Source organism: Phyllobates terribilis, unplaced genomic scaffold (genome assembly GCF_046119375.1).
Source record: "Phyllobates terribilis strain yellow unplaced genomic scaffold, ASM4611937v1 Scaffold_13__5_contigs__length_258822181, whole genome shotgun sequence".
In the NCBI taxonomy this organism is placed as follows: Eukaryota; Metazoa; Chordata; class Amphibia; order Anura; family Dendrobatidae; genus Phyllobates; species Phyllobates terribilis.
The window spans coordinates 49,147,967-49,163,501 of NW_027362773.1; the positions used below are offsets into that span (position 1 = coordinate 49,147,967).

General features: G+C 47.1%; 3 non-coding genes across 3 annotated transcripts; all 3 read right to left on the reverse strand.

Annotated features, from left to right (window-relative positions):
* Positions 1 to 3,099: 3,099 nt before the first annotated feature.
* Positions 3,100 to 3,181, reverse strand: TRNAF-AAA (transfer RNA phenylalanine (anticodon AAA)). The gene has a single exon. It is a non-coding gene; the product is annotated as a tRNA-Phe (tRNA).
* A 1,708-nt stretch (positions 3,182 to 4,889) lies between these two features.
* On the reverse strand, positions 4,890 to 4,972 carry TRNAT-AGU (transfer RNA threonine (anticodon AGU)). Its single transcript has one exon. It is a non-coding gene; the product is annotated as a tRNA-Thr (tRNA).
* Positions 4,973 to 14,785: 9,813 nt separating this feature from the next.
* On the reverse strand, positions 14,786 to 14,867 carry TRNAS-AGA (transfer RNA serine (anticodon AGA)). Its single transcript has one exon. It is a non-coding gene; the product is annotated as a tRNA-Ser (tRNA).
* Positions 14,868 to 15,535: the final 668 nt, after the last annotated feature.

Sequence of the window (15,535 nt, forward strand, 5' to 3'; positions counted from 1 at the left end):
CAAACTGTTTTTTTTAGATACAAATGGCCCAAAAGTGGATAATACAGAGGTTTGAACCGTGAAACTGCAATGCCACACTTGTATTTCTCGGGCCTACACCAGACTATTTTCAACAGATATATTTGTGTCTGAACAATCAGGAGACACTATTTATTTTTTACGGCAAAAAATGCCAAAATCAGGATAATAGAGATGTTTTACCGTGGAACAGCAAAACCACAGTTATAATTTACTGGTGTATACCAGACTTTTTTGAATATATATATATTTGCGGCTGAACAGTGAGCGACACACTCAAACTGGTTTTTTTAGATACAAATGGCCCAAAAGTGGATAATACAGAGGTTTGAACCATGGAACTGCAAAACCACACTTGTATTTCTCGGGCCTACACCAGACTATTTTCAACAGATATATTTGTGTCTGAACAATCAGGAGACACTATTTATTTTTTACGGCAAAAAATGCCAAAATCAGGATAATAGAGATGTTTTACCGTGGAACAGCAAAACCACAGTTATAATTTACTGGTGTATACCAGACTTTTTTGAATATATATATATTTGCGGCTGAACAGTGAGCGACACACTCAAACTGTTTTTTTTAGATACAAATGGCCCAAAAGAGGATAATACAGAGGTTTGAACCGTGGAACTGCAAAACCACACTTGTATTTCTCGGGCCTACACCAGACTATTTTCAACAGATATATTTGGGTCTGAACAATCAGGAGACACTATTTATTTTTTACGGCAAAAAATGCCAAAAGCAGGATAATAGAGATTTTTTACTGTAGAACAGCAAAACCACAGTTATAATTTACTGGTGTATACCAGGCTTTTTAAAATATATATATATTTGCGGCTGAACAGTGAGCAACACACTCAAACTGTTTTTTTCAGATACAAATGGCCCAAAAGTGGATAATACAGAGGTTTGTACCGTGGAACTGCAAAACCACACTTGTATTTCTCGGGCCTACACCAGACTATTTTCAACAGATATATTTGAGTCTGAAAAATCAGGGAGACACTATTATTTTTTTTTACAGCAAAAAATGCAAAAAGCAGGATAATAGAGATTTTTTACCGTGTAACAGCAAAAGCACACTTCTGTCTATCTGGCCTACACCAGACTATTTTCAACAGATATATTTGTGTCTGAAAAATCAGGGAGACACTATTATTATTTTTATACAGCAAAAAATGCCAGAAACAGGATAATAGAGATGTTTTACCGTGGAACATCAAAACCACAGTAATAATTTACTGGTGTATACCAGACTTTTTAAAATATATATATTTGTGACTGAACAGTGAGCGACACACTCATACTGTTTTTTTTAGACACAAATGGCCCATAGAACTGCAAAACCACACTTCTATTTCTCTGGCCTACACCAGACTATTTTCAACAGATATATGTGTCTGAAAAATCAGGGGCACACTTCTTTTTTTTGTGGGGGGTGGACACCAAAAGGTTAATAAGATGGGTATTTGTACATTGTGAAGGAGGAAGAAAAAAAGAGGATTTAGATAAAAAAAAAAGGATTTTTCCTGGCCCCCGGGGCCTAGAGCTAAGTCCAGCAATTTCAGCAACAGGAGCAGCACACAGGACTATAATGCAGCATTTGCTGGTATAACCACTGTGTCTCCTATACAGCCTGCCTGCCTGCCTGCCTGCCTGCCTGATATACCTGGGATAGATATTACTCCTGAGAAGGACTGTTTGTTTGATCTGGCAGCCTTTACAGACCCTACACTAACTATTTTGCAGGAAATATCTCTCCCTAAATCAGCAGCGCTGTCCCTACACTGTCTGATCCGGAGCGACTGTGTCCAAGATGGCGGCGCCCGGTTTGGAATACTTGAGGTGACGCTGTGCGGCCAGCCAATCACTGTAATGCCCACAAACAACATGGCTGCGGCATTACAGTGACTGGCTGGCAATCCCTGCATGTTCATTGGCTCTGTAAAGAGCGCCAAACATGCAGGGCGGAGACCCGAGCTCCCGCCCGAGTAACCCAGAAATGCTCGGTGCTCGCCGAACATCCCGAGTAGTGTGATGCTCGGGCGAGTACCGAGCAGTGTCGAGCATGTTCGCTCAACACTAATCATTAACACAAGTCATAGAGAATGGTTGCTTGGTGTCACATAAATAGTATGAGTTTTGTTTCCTGATGTCAATTTTAATTTCGCTAATCCTATATAATAGATAAATTTGGCCATAGGATTCAAAGCGATCATTTTATGGATCCTTGTAATATTCAAGCTTTATTAGGCTTTTGGTATGTGGATTTTAACTTTGTCTTTATATGTTAAACCTTGGGCATAGGAGCAGAAAAAGCGAAACCTGCGTTTCATGAAGAATTACCCAGGTTCTACTGAGGTTTGAACTCAGATCACTGGATTAAAAGAGCAGAGCGCTAACCATTACACCATGGAAGCAGAGGAACAATGGACCTAGCTGGATATTCTTGAGAAGAAAACGGTGAAACGAGCATGTTAAATCATGAATGGTTGTGAAAACAGGCTCTAATGCTGCAGTCCATTTCTACTATTAATACAAAATGGTATATTAATATCCACTATCCTTTTATTTCACAAGTGTGCATAGAATTCCACGATATCACAACAAGGAGAGTTTTAAATGTTGATAAAAACTGGCAAATAGAGTGTTGCATCTATTACTTGGATAAAGGGTGAGAAAAAATAAATTGCAAAACTTATACTGTTAGAAAGCTGTTCATCCAGAAGTTGCTAAAGATTATTCATTGTGTAGTAAAAGCTTTCATCCGAGACATAATTCAAGTAGAGTTTGTAGAAATCTAAGCCCATGTCCATCAGCCACGATAGTGCTCTGTGGCCGCTGGACAAGAGCAGGAGAAAGTCCTCTTACTTGAAGGCACCCGCGGTGCTACTTTTGTTTAGCATCGGGACACACGTTATGTCGCGTAGGGCAGGCTAATCAAAAGAAGATCCGAAGATGCTGTCAGTATGGTTCTACAAACCCAGTTCAAAGATCACAGACCACTGTCTTGGGAGATAGATGAGGGGTTTATGAAAATTGATCTTCAATAATCTGTCAAAAGTTTATGGACGTAGCCGGCAGGATTTGAACCTGCGCAGGGAGACCCCAATGGATTTTTAGTCCACCGTCTTAACCACTCAGCCACGACTACTCAGACATGAAACACTTGTGAGTTTTACACACCTTTTCTTAAAGCACCATGATCAAGATCAGTGATTATCCCTCTGGAAGACATCGTAGAAAAGCAAAGCAAAATTCTAGGCCTCACTAAAATGTAAAAATCTGATTTAAAGTCATCATCAATTAGAACCTTGTACAGTTCTTGGCTTTTCCCTCTTCATAAGGCGGATTTGAACTGGGTCCACTACAAAAACATACTGAAAAAAAACTCTGAAAATGCTCAAAGGTCTGAACATATTAGTTTCCATGTAAAAGAGACTTGCTTTTCATATGATCAGGCTCTTGAGCGCCTTTTAACCGTATCAAGTTGCCAAAAATGGCAAGCAGTTAACTGAAATGAGCACATCATTCTTCAGGTGTTTTTCACTTAGAAGAATTCCAGACTTATAATGCAAGTCAAGGGGAAGGTAAGAAAGACCCCTGGAAGGCTCCTCAGTGACTTTTGGTGAGTTTTGTGAGCCACAAAAAGAAGCCACAAAAACGCACTCAAAAGATGCACAAGACAATTCTTAGAAAAACGCCACCAAAAATGTTTACAAACAGCATTAGGAAATGCTGAAAAACAAGAGAAAAGATGGCTCAGGAAAATAAAATGCTGATGTTTCCTGAAGCCATTTTGGCTTGAAATCCATGTCAGTTTTACCCACCTGGAAAAAGTGTTATGTGATCATTAACACAAGTCATAGAGAATGGTTGCTTGGTGTCACATAAATAGTATGAGTTTTGTTTCCTGACGTCAATTTCAACTTTCGCTAATCCTTTATAATCGATAACTTTGGCCACAGGATTCAAAGCGATCATTTTATGGTTACTTGTAATATTCAAGTTTTTTTTGGCTTTTGGTATGTGGATTTTAACTTTGTCTTTATATGTTAAACCTTGGGCATAGGAGGACAGAGTGTGAGCGGAAAAAGTGAAACCTGTGTTTTATGAAGAATTACTCAGGTTCCACTGAGGTTTAAACTCAGATCACTGGATTCAAAGTACAGAGTGCTAACCATTACACCATGGAAGCAGTGGAACAATGGACCTAGCTGGATATTCTTGTGAAGAAAAGGGTGAAACAAGCATGTTAAATCATGAATGGTTGTAAAAACAGGCTCTAATGCTGCAGTGCAATTCTACTATTAATACAAAATGGTAAATTAATATCTACTATACTTTTATTTCACAAGTGTGCGTAGAATTGCACGATATCACAACAAGGAGAGTTTTAAATGTTGATAAAAACTGGCAAATACAGTGTTGCATCTATTACTTGGAAAAAGGGTGAGAAAAAATAAATGGCAAAACTTATACTGTTAGAAAGCTGTTCATCCAGAAGTTGCTAAAGATTATTCATTGTGTATTAAAAGCTTTCATCCGAGACATAATTCAAGTAGAGTTTGTAGAAATCAAAGCCCATGTCCCAGTCCATCAGCCACGATAGTTCTCTGTGGCCACTGCACAAGAGCGGGAGAAGGTCTTCTTACTTGATGGCACCAGCGGTGCTTCTTTTGTTTAGCATCGGGACACACGTTATGTCGCGCAGGGCAGGTTAATCAAAAGAAGATCAGAAGATGCTGTCAGTATGGTTCTACAAACCCAGTCCAAAGATCACAGACCACTGTCTTGGGAGATAGACGAGGGAATAAGAAAATTGAACTTCAATAATCTGTCAATAGTTTTGAGAACATGGACGTAGCCGGCAGGATTTGAACCAGCGCAGGGAGACCCCAATGGATTTACTAGTGCATTGCCTTAACCACTCGGCCACGACTACTCAGACATGAAATACTTGTGAGTTTTACAAACCTTTTCTTAAAGCACCATGATCAAGATCAGTGATTATCCGTCTGGAAGACATCTTAGAAAAGCAAAGCAAAATTCTAGTCCTCACTAAAATGTAAAAATCTGATTTAAAGTCATCATCAATTAGAACCTTGTGCAGTTCATGGCTTCTCCCTCTTCATAAGGCGGATTTGAACTGGGTCCACTACAAAAACATCCTGAAAAAAAATCTGAAAATGCTCAAACGTCTGAACATACTCATTTCCATGTATAAAAGACTTGCTTTTCATATGATCAGGCTTTTGAGCACCTTTAAACCTCATCAAGTTGCCAAAAATGCCAAGCGGTTAACTGAAATCAGCACATCATTCTTCAGGTGTTTTTCACTTAGAAGAGTACCAGACTTATAATGCAAGTCAAGGGGAAGGTAAGAAAGACCCCTGGAAGGCTCCTGAGTGACTTTTGGTGAGTTTTTGTGAGCCACAAAAAGAAGCCACAAAAACGCACTCAAAAGGTGTGTGGCACCCCAGGGGTCTGGTTGCCACAGTAATAGAAATATTATGTCTGAGAGCAAGTGGGAGGTTTCTCTGGTCAGGAGCCCTAAGCATGCAACACTGCCCACCCAGACCTGGGTGGGGAGGAATCTCCCCTTATAAACTGGGTCTGGGGCGGGATTAAAGAGAGTCAGAGTGAAGTTCCAGACAGAGACGCAGTCAGGTCTGGAGGACAGCAGACACAGGGAAAGCAAGATCTAGGAGCTCTGTAGGAGCAGGAGCGAGTGCCAGAGGCTTGAAGCTAGATAACTCGCCTTGGCTGAAGACACTAAACCCGGACACGGAGTCCGAGGCTGTGGGGACATCCAGGTCCAGCAGCAGAATCCAACCGGCAGGGGATTCCATGTCCTCTGGTCATAGAAGCCCAGAGGCACGGTCACAAGCAAGGGACCAGCACCGCCATCGTGAAGCAGAGGCTAACGGAAGGCCCCAAGTCACCGGACATACGGTTGAGCACCACATGGTATACTCAGGGACGTTGGCTACTTCTACCCGCACACAGCAAGGTAGCCAGGAAAGAGTACAGATAGACGGGGAGGCCTACAAATCCACCTGGCCAGGGGGAGATCCTGCTAGCTCACAGACTGACCAGGCCTCTACTGCTAGCCAGTACTCCCGGGAGGGTCTGCGTTATGCCATCAGTAAAGACCCTGAACTGCACCACACGTCTCTGTGTTTCATCGCCGCACCAGCACAATTAGTACTGGGACGCTCACACCATCACTCCCATCATCCACACTAGCTGCCCTGAGGCAATACTTCTCCCGTGGGGAGTTATCCCATACTTGGCTGCGCATACAACATCAGCCTCAGCGGTCTGCAGCGCAGCGGCGGTCCCCACTGACCGCAATACATGGGTGGCGTAGTCGGACATTTATTATTACACTAAGACTGCCACTGGTTTGACCGCCCTGGGCACGGACCGAGTCACAGCCACAGAGGACTACAACCCCCAGCGATCCGGCTCCGGGTATCCCCTGCACAGCACAGGCCCAGGGGGCGCGTACACTTTGGCGTAGTCGGCAAGATCTCGTGCCCGCAACCACCGGGTACTGCGTGCCTGAAAAAGACTTTTGTAATTAAATGTGGCGAAGTTTCCCGCCGTCCGGAGTCGTTTCCCGCCATCGGACGCCATCTTGGGTCGTTTCCCGCCGTCTTTTGCCGTCTTCCCGCCTTCCGCAGCTGCTTCCCACCATCTTCAGGACGCCGCACGGGAAGAAGAGGGGCGTGGACGCCGAAAGCGCGCGAGACCCGAAGCTCCACCCCATGCACTAACGCTGCGTAAGGTCCTGGAAGGCAGAGGGAGTGACGCTGACGTCACAGGAGCGCGACGCAAGGTCCTCGACCCCGACGATCGACTGCGGAGCCGCGGCCTACGGAAGAAGAGCATCGCAAGGTAGGCCACGGTCCACTAGGGGGGAAGGAGGATGTCGGACACCGAGGGGAGCTCCACCGCCACACCGGCCGCCACCGCAACTGCTGCTGCGGTCATGCCATTCACCATGCCCTATATCCCGGGGGCAACCTGGCTACCCCAGTACTCAGGGGAGTCACATACCCTAATTGACTTTAGGGAAAGACTGGATAGCCTCTTCCAGGTATACCCCCTCACGGAAGAGCAAAAAGTAAGCATCCTGGTGGCCCAGTTAATCGGGGCAGCCCAAAGGAAGGTAAAGTCCTGATCACCTGGGAAGAAGAGGACTGTCAGAGAAATACTAGCCCGGCTGAAAGACACATTTGACACCTGCACCTCAGCCGAAATAAAGCTCAGATTTTACGGGTGCAAACAACGGGCACATGAAAGTATAAGAGACTATGCTCTAAACCTACAAGAGGCCCTGAGAGCCATTAAGCAGGCAGACCCTGACAGCGTGGGGAATGAAGACAAGCTGTTGACCGAACAATTTATTGAGGGTCTACTGTGCAATGCCCTCCGAACCCAGTTGCGGGAAATGGCCTTAAAGGACCCTGACCTGGACTTTGCACAGTTCAAGGACAGAGCCATCTGGGTGCTCCGAGAACCGGCACCAGGTGGCGCTGTGACCCACAGGCGCCCTGCTATCACTTATCACCAGGACGCGGCGCCCTTGTCTGCAGGGCCTGTGGGAGCTGAGGCGCAGGCTTTGAACAATAACCCGGCTACAGACCTGCACCATCAGGTCCAAGAGCTGACTAAGAGCGTTGCCGCGCTAACCAGAACTGTGCAGTCTTTACAGGTCTCTTGTCCAGGAAAGATCCAGCTGGCATCCGGACCGGAGGACGTCCCATGGCGCCGACTGAGGAGGACCCCACCAGCCAGAGGAAGACCCAGCAACCGATACAACGAGGACGGATGACCCATCTGCCGCCGCTGCAATAAACCTGGACACATGGCAAGGTACTGTCATTTAAACGGGCACAACCTGGGGTAGAGGGCCAACCCCCAGGCTAAAGATCATCAGGCCCATCAAACTGGCGTGATAAATACGTAGGGGGACGTCCGGTCTTGCATCTGGTACTGGATGGCATTCCTATGAGTGCCCTACTAGACACTGGGTCACAGGTGACTACCATCCCGTACGTGCTCTTCAAGCGGTAGTGGAATGACTCGGACATAACCCGCTGCCCAGATGACGACCTGAGCATTTTCGCCAGCAATGGTCAGCCCGTGCCACAGATAGGATTTAAAGAGGTGACCATCAAGGTCGGTAAGGTTGAACTGCCGGCACAAGGACTGATCATTGTGGACATTGACCATCGCGAGAGTCACCCAAAAATAACCCTAGGTACTAACGTAATCGAAAACTGTCTTGCAGAGGTGATTCTTATTTTGCAACAGGTTGCCAAGAACGCCAGTTCCAGCCAGCAGCGTGTCCTCCAAAAAGAGATCCGGGCACTGATGAAACGGCAACAGGTGGAACTATCTGGTGGTGAGATAGGTAGCGTGAGAATGTGTGACCCGTTCCCTATTGCCATGCCCCCGAAAAGTGAGATGATGATTTGGTGTCGGGAAGCTATTGGTCTAAGAGGTGGAGACTACCAAGCAATGGTAGAACCCGTCTACTCAGACAGTAGGCCCACCGTTTTGACAGCAAGGGGGGTGGTCAATGTACGCCATGGGAGGGTGCCCGTCCGCATCATAAATATCGGGGAGAGAGAAGTATACCTGCCCCGGTATGCCACGCTAGCCAAATTGTTCACCATCAACCAGAACTCTGTACAGGCCGTGGAACCCTTGCCTCCATCTCAACCAGAGGAAGGTAACGGCTCTAAGAAACCAATGGAGGACTGGTGTCAGCAACTGCATTTGGGTTCTGACTCCACTCCTTCACACCAAAAACAGGGAGTCTATCGGGTGGTTCAAGAGTATGAGAGAGTGTTTAGTAAACACCCGCTGGACTTCGGGAGAGTAAAGGGGGTAGAACATCACATCCCCATGGGAGACCATCCTCCCATAAAGGAGAGATACCGACCCATACCCCCTGCACACTATCAACACGCCAAGGGGATGCTAAAAGACATGTAGGAGGCTGGGGTAATTAGGGACAGCTGTAGCCCCTAAGCAGCTCCACTAGTCTTAGTGAAAAAGAAAGACAACACCATGAGAATGTGTGTAGACTACAGGAAGGTCAACCGTATCACACACAAAGATGCGTACCCGTTACCAAGGATAGAAGAGTCATTAGCTGCATTAAAATCTGCTAACTTCTTCTCTACATTGGATCTCACTAGCGGGTACTGGCAGGTTCCTGTAGCAGAGGCGGACTGGGAGAAGACCGCATTCACCACCCCGATGGGACGCGGAGAATTTAACTGTATGCCAATCGGGCTCTTCAAAGCACCAGGCACCTTCCAATGGTTGATGGAATGCTGTCTGGGACACCGGAACTTCAAGACGGTCCTATTATACCTGAACGATGTCATCGTCTATTCCAAGACCTATGAGGACCATAAGGAACACCTAGCAGAAGTGTTTGAAGCCCTGGCAAACTATGGCCTAAAGGTAAAACCCTCAAAGTGTCATCTACTGAAGCCAAAGGTACAGTACCTGGGACACGTGGTGAGTGCTGACGGAGTGGCCCCCGACCCTGACAAGATCACCGTGATTAAGGACTGGCCAAGACCATCCAGCATAAAGGAAGTGCGGCAGTTCCTCGGGTTGGTAGGCTACTACCGAAGATTCATTCCCGGTTTTACCAAGAAGGCATCTCCTATGCATGACCTCCTGATAGGCCAGTCCAGGAAGGCCAAAAACCAGAAGCCACCCTTCAAATGGGAAAAGCTGGAAGAGGAGTCCTTCCGCCAGTTGAAGATGGCCCTCACGGGGGATGAAATCCTGGCGTACCCTGATTACAGCCAGCCCTTTATCCTCCACACGGACACAAGCAACATCGGGCTAGGAGCCATACTGTCCCAGATCCAGCAGGGCAGAGAACGGGTAATTGCTTACGCCAGCCGAAAACTGCGACCCACGGAAAGAATCCCTGAGAATTACAGCTCGTTCAAGCTAGAGTTCCTGGCAGTGGTGTGGGCAATAACCGAACGTTTCAAGCATTGCCTTGCCTCTTCCAGGTTCACCGTGTACACGGACAACAACCCGTTGACACACCTGGACACTGCAAGACTGGGTGCCCTGGAGCAGAGATGGATGGCCCGCCTGTCCAATTATGAGTTCAAGATCAAATACCGGGCAGGGCGCTCCAATACCAACGCGGACGCCCTGTCCAGGATGCCAAACCTACCGGACGAAGGGGAGGATCCAGAAGAATTGGAAGAGATCGAACTCCCTGCGTTTCACAGTCATGGGATTACCCAGTATTCCCACCGTGTGAGGGGTCAGCGATCCGCTACGTTCAACCCCTTACCCCACTACAACTGGGCGGAGACGCAAGACAGTGACCCCGCAGTCCATCTGGTGAAGGAGATGCTGACCCAGGCTGATGCCCGCCTGGACCCAGACGCTCCAGAAGAGACCAAGCAACTGTGGACGGAAAAGATCAGATTGTTTCTCTACAAGGAGAAGTTGTGCCGCAGAATGGTCAATTCCCGGACACATGAACTGATCTGGCAGGTTGTGGTACCGAGACAGGACGCAGCTATGATGCTGGAGGCCTACCACAATGGGGCAGGGCACTTCGGATGGAAAAATCTGGAGTTCCTGCTGCGTGAACGGTTCTACTGGATAGGCATGAGAGGAGCCATTGAAAGGTGGTGTAGAGACTGTGGCCCGTGCAATCTAAGAAGAAGGGACCGTGCCAGCCAGAGGACTCCCCTGCAGCCCATCATCACCAGGCAGCCGCTGGAACTGGTCGCTCTGGACCATGTTAAACTGGCTCCAAGCAGAAGCGGGTATGTCTACGCCCTAACCATCGTGGATCACTACTCCCGATTCCTAGTGGTGGTCCCCGTCAAAGACTTAACAGCACAAACAGCAGCTAGAGCCTTCCAGCTTCACTTCTGCCGCCCACACGGGTACCCGGACCAAGTGCTGACGGACCAAGGACCAGCCTTCGAAGCGGAGGTCTTCCAGGAGTTCTGCAACCTGTATGGCTGCAAGAAGATAAGAACAACGCCCTATCACCCCCAAACCAATGGACTCTGCGAGAAGATGAACCAGGTGGTGATAGATCTGCAAAAAACATTGCCCCTGGAAGAACGCAGTCTGTGGACTGAGAAACTGCCCGATCTGGTGGACCTGTATAACCACATCCCGGTAGGTTCCACCAACTGTAGCCCGGCTTACCTAATGCGAGCAAGACCTGGTAAGCTGCCTGTTGACCTGGATGTCGGAGTCCTGACACCCGAGGACACCTCGCCAGAGGCAGACTGGGATACAGAACGGCAGCAGCAGTACCGGAAAGTACAGGAGAGCGTCGAGCGAAGTCTCTGTCAATCAAGAGAAAGGCAGGAGAGGACTTATAACCAACATGCTCCCGCTGTTCCCCTGGTACCTGGAGAGCAGGTCTTGAAAAGAAAAAGGCGGCTCCATAAGTTGGACGACCAGTGGGAAAAGGACCCGTACACCGTACTGCCCTCAAGCCACAATAATCCAAAGGTGTACGTCATCAGCAAGGATGGAGGAGAGACCACAGCCACTGTCTCCAGAGACCACCTGAAAAAGTGCCCCGAGAAGTTGCAAAGCACGGATGAAGATCAGGAAAACCCTCAACCCGTAGAGGAAAAGGAGGAAATGATCAGCACCGTACTCAGAGACTTTCCCCGGTCCTGGACACAAGTAAACAACGCTATCGTGGTGCCCGTCCTCACCTTTCTCCAGCCAGCCCCTCAAGTGCCTACAGAAGACCAGGTAGAGCTGGAAGAGCAGCCGGCCCAGGAGGCAGAAGAGTCCACACCAGCAGCGCAGGAGGATCAACCCTCTGCTAGTAGTGAGCCTGCCGTGCCCCTAGTGAGCCAAAGAGTACGCAGACAACTGCCCAGCTTACCCATAACACCTCCTACACCCTGTAGTGCAGGACTAGTTAGTGAGCTCCGTAGGTCCACTAGAGTCACTAAAGGTCAGATGCCCGCTCGCTGGAGAATATAAAGTAATGCACTGTAAATTTACATGTTTCTTGAGAAATGTTGATGGTTTTTGTTGTTGCCTGTTATTAATTATGTTTCTCAGTTACCCTGCAGATTTCTAGGGACTAACAGGTTATGGACGCTGGATAACCGGAACAATTCTTGTAGATAGTTGCACCTTGGTGCCTCTTGCGAAGATGGCCGCGGAAGAGAAAACCTGTCTGGCGTGGCCTCCTTGCGGCCCAAAGTAGCTAGCTTCAGCCTTGCAGCCACGCCCAAGGCCAACGCAAGGGGTTTTCTTTGGACAGGTCTCCTACCTCGCTTAAGACTTCACTTTGGGTGACATTGACGCCCTCTTGATTCACAAACTTCCCCTTGGGTGATATGGACACCCGGTTACGGACACGCCGTGACCTCTACAGACTAAAGCTACTTGTATATATGTTATTGTATTATTGTTATACCCTGCATTTATGTTTCTTTAAAAATGTGTTTAGTCCCGGAGTACTAAAATTTACTAGGGGGGAATGTGGCACCCCAGGGGTCTGGTTGCAACAGTAATAGAAATATTATGTCTGAGAGCAAGTGGGAGGTTTCTCTGGTCAGGTGCTCTAAGCATGCAACACTGCCCGCCCAGACCTGGGAGGGGAGGAATCTGCCCTTATAAACTGGGTCTGGGGCGGGATTAGGAGAGTCAGAGTGAAGTCCCAGACAGAGACGCAGTCAGGTCTGGAGGACAGCAGACACAGGGAAAGCAAGAACTAGGAGCTCTGTAGGAGCAGAAGTGAGTTCCAGAGGCTGGAAGCTAGATAGCTCGCCTTGGCTGAAGACGCTAAACCTGTACACGGAGTCCGAGGCTGTGGGGACATCCAGGTCCAGCAGCAGAATCCAACCGGCAGGGGATTCCATGTCCTCTGGCCATAGAAGCCCGGAGGCAAGGTCACAAGCAAGGGACCAGCACCGCCATCGTGAAGCGGAGGCTAACGGAAGGCCCCAAGTCACCGGCCATGCGGGTGATCACCACACGGTATACTCAGGGACGTGGGCTACTTCTACCCGCACACAGCAAGGTAGCCAGGAAAGAGTGCAGATAGACGGGGAGGCCTACAACTCCACCTGGCCAGGGGGAGACCCTGCTAACTCTCAGACTGACCAGGCCTCTACTGCTAGCCAGTACTCCCGGGAGGGTCTGCGTTATGCCATCAGTAAAGACCCTGAACTGCACCACACGTCTCTGTGTTTCATCGCCGCACCAGCACCATTACTACTAGGACGCTCACACCATCACTCCCATCATCCACACTAGCTGCCCTGAGGCAATACTTCTCCCGTGGGGAGTTATCCCATACTTGGCTGCGCATACAACATCAGCCTCAGCGGTCTGCAGCGCAGCGACGGTCCCCACTGACAGCAATCCACGGGTGGTGTAGTCGGACATTTGTCATTACACTAAGACTGTCACTGGTTTGACCGCCCTGTGAATGGACCGGGTCACAGCCACGGAGGACTACAACCCCCAGAGATCCGGCTCCGGGTATCCCCTGCACAGCACAGGCCCAGGGGGCGCGTCAGATGCCCAAAACAATTCTTAGAAAAACGCCACCAAAAATGTTTACAAACAGCATTAGGAAATGTTGAAAAACAAGAGAAAGGATGACTCAGGAAAATAAAATGCTGATGGTTCCTGAAGCCATTTTGACTTGAAATCCATGTCAGTTTTACCCACCTGGAAAAAGTGTCATGTGATCATTAACACAAGTCATAGAGAATGGTGGCTTGTTGTCACATAAATAATTTGAGTTTTGATTCCTGACATCAATTTTAATTTTGCTAATCCTACATAATAGATAACTTTGGCCATAGGATTCAAAGTGATCATTTTATGAATCCTTGTAATATTCACGTTTTTTTTGGCATGTGGATTTTAACTTTGTCTTTATATGTTAAACCTTGGGCATAGGAGGACACAGTGTCAGCAGAAAAAGTGAAACCTGCGTTTCATGAAGAATTACCCAGGTTCCACTAAGGTTTGAACTCAGAATATTTGATTTAAAGTCCAGAGTGCTAACCATTACACCATGGAACCAGAAGGACAATGTACCTAGCTGGATCTTCTTGTGAAGAAAAGGGTGAAACGAGCATGTTAAATCATGAATGGTGGTGAAAACAGGCTCTAAAGCTGCAGTGCAAATCTACTATTAATACAAAATGGTAAATTAATATCTACTATCCTTTTATTTCACAAGTGTGCCTAGAATTCCACGATATCACAACAAGGAGAGTTTTAAATGTTGATAAAAACTGGCAAATAGAGTGTTGCATCTATTACTTGGAAAAAGGGTGAGAAAAAATAAATTGCAAAACTTATACTGTTAGAAAGCTGTTCATCCAGTAGTTGGTAAAGATTATTCATTGTGTAGTAAAAGCTTTCATCCGAGACATAATTCAAGGAGAGTTTGTAGAAATCAAAGCCCATGTCCCAGTCCATCAGCCACGATAGTGCTCTGTGGCCGCTGGACAAGAGCGGGAGAAGGTCTTCTTACTTGATGGCACCCGCGGTGCTTCTTTTGTTTAGCATCGGGACGCACGTTATGTCGCGCAGGGCAGGCTAATCAAAAGAAGATTCGAAGATGCTGTCAGTATGGTTCTACAAACCCAGTTGAAAGATCACAGACCTCTGTCTTGGGAGATAGACGAGGGAAAATGAAAATTGATCTTCAATTATCGGTCAAAAGGTTTGGGAACATGGATGTAGCTGGCAGGATTTGAACCTGCGCGGGGAGACCCCAAGCGATATCTAGTCCATCGCCTTAACCACTCGGCCACAACTACACAGACATGAAATCTTTGTGAGTTTGACACACCTTTTAAAAAAGCACCATGATCAAGATCAGTGATTATCCCTCTGGAAGACATCTTAGAAAAGCAAAGCAAAATTCTAGGCCTCACTAAAATGCAAAAATCTGATTTAAAGTCATCATCAATTAGAACCTTGTACAGTTCATTGCTTTTCCCACTTCATAAGGCGGATTTGAAATGGGTCCACTACAAAAACATCCTGAAAAAAACTCTCAAAATGCTCAAAGGTCTGAACATATGAATTTCCATGTAAAAAAGACTAGCTTTTCATATGATCAGGCTTTTGAGCGCCTTTTAACAGCATCAAGTTGCCAAAAACGCCAAGCGGTTAACTGAAATGAGCACATCATTCTTCATGTGTTTTTCACTTAGAAGAGTTCCAGACTTATAATGCAAGTCAAGGGTAAGGTAAGAAAGACCCATGAAAGGCTCCTGAGTGACTTTTGGTGAGTTTTGTGAGCCACAAAAACGCACTCAAAAGATGCCCAAAACAATTCTTAGAAAAACGCCACCAAAAATGTTTACAAATCGCATTAGGAAATGCTGAAAAACAAGAGAAAAGATGACTCAGGAAAATAAAATGCTGATGTTTCCTGAAGCCATTTTGGCTTGAAATCCATGTCAGTTTTACCCCCCTGGAA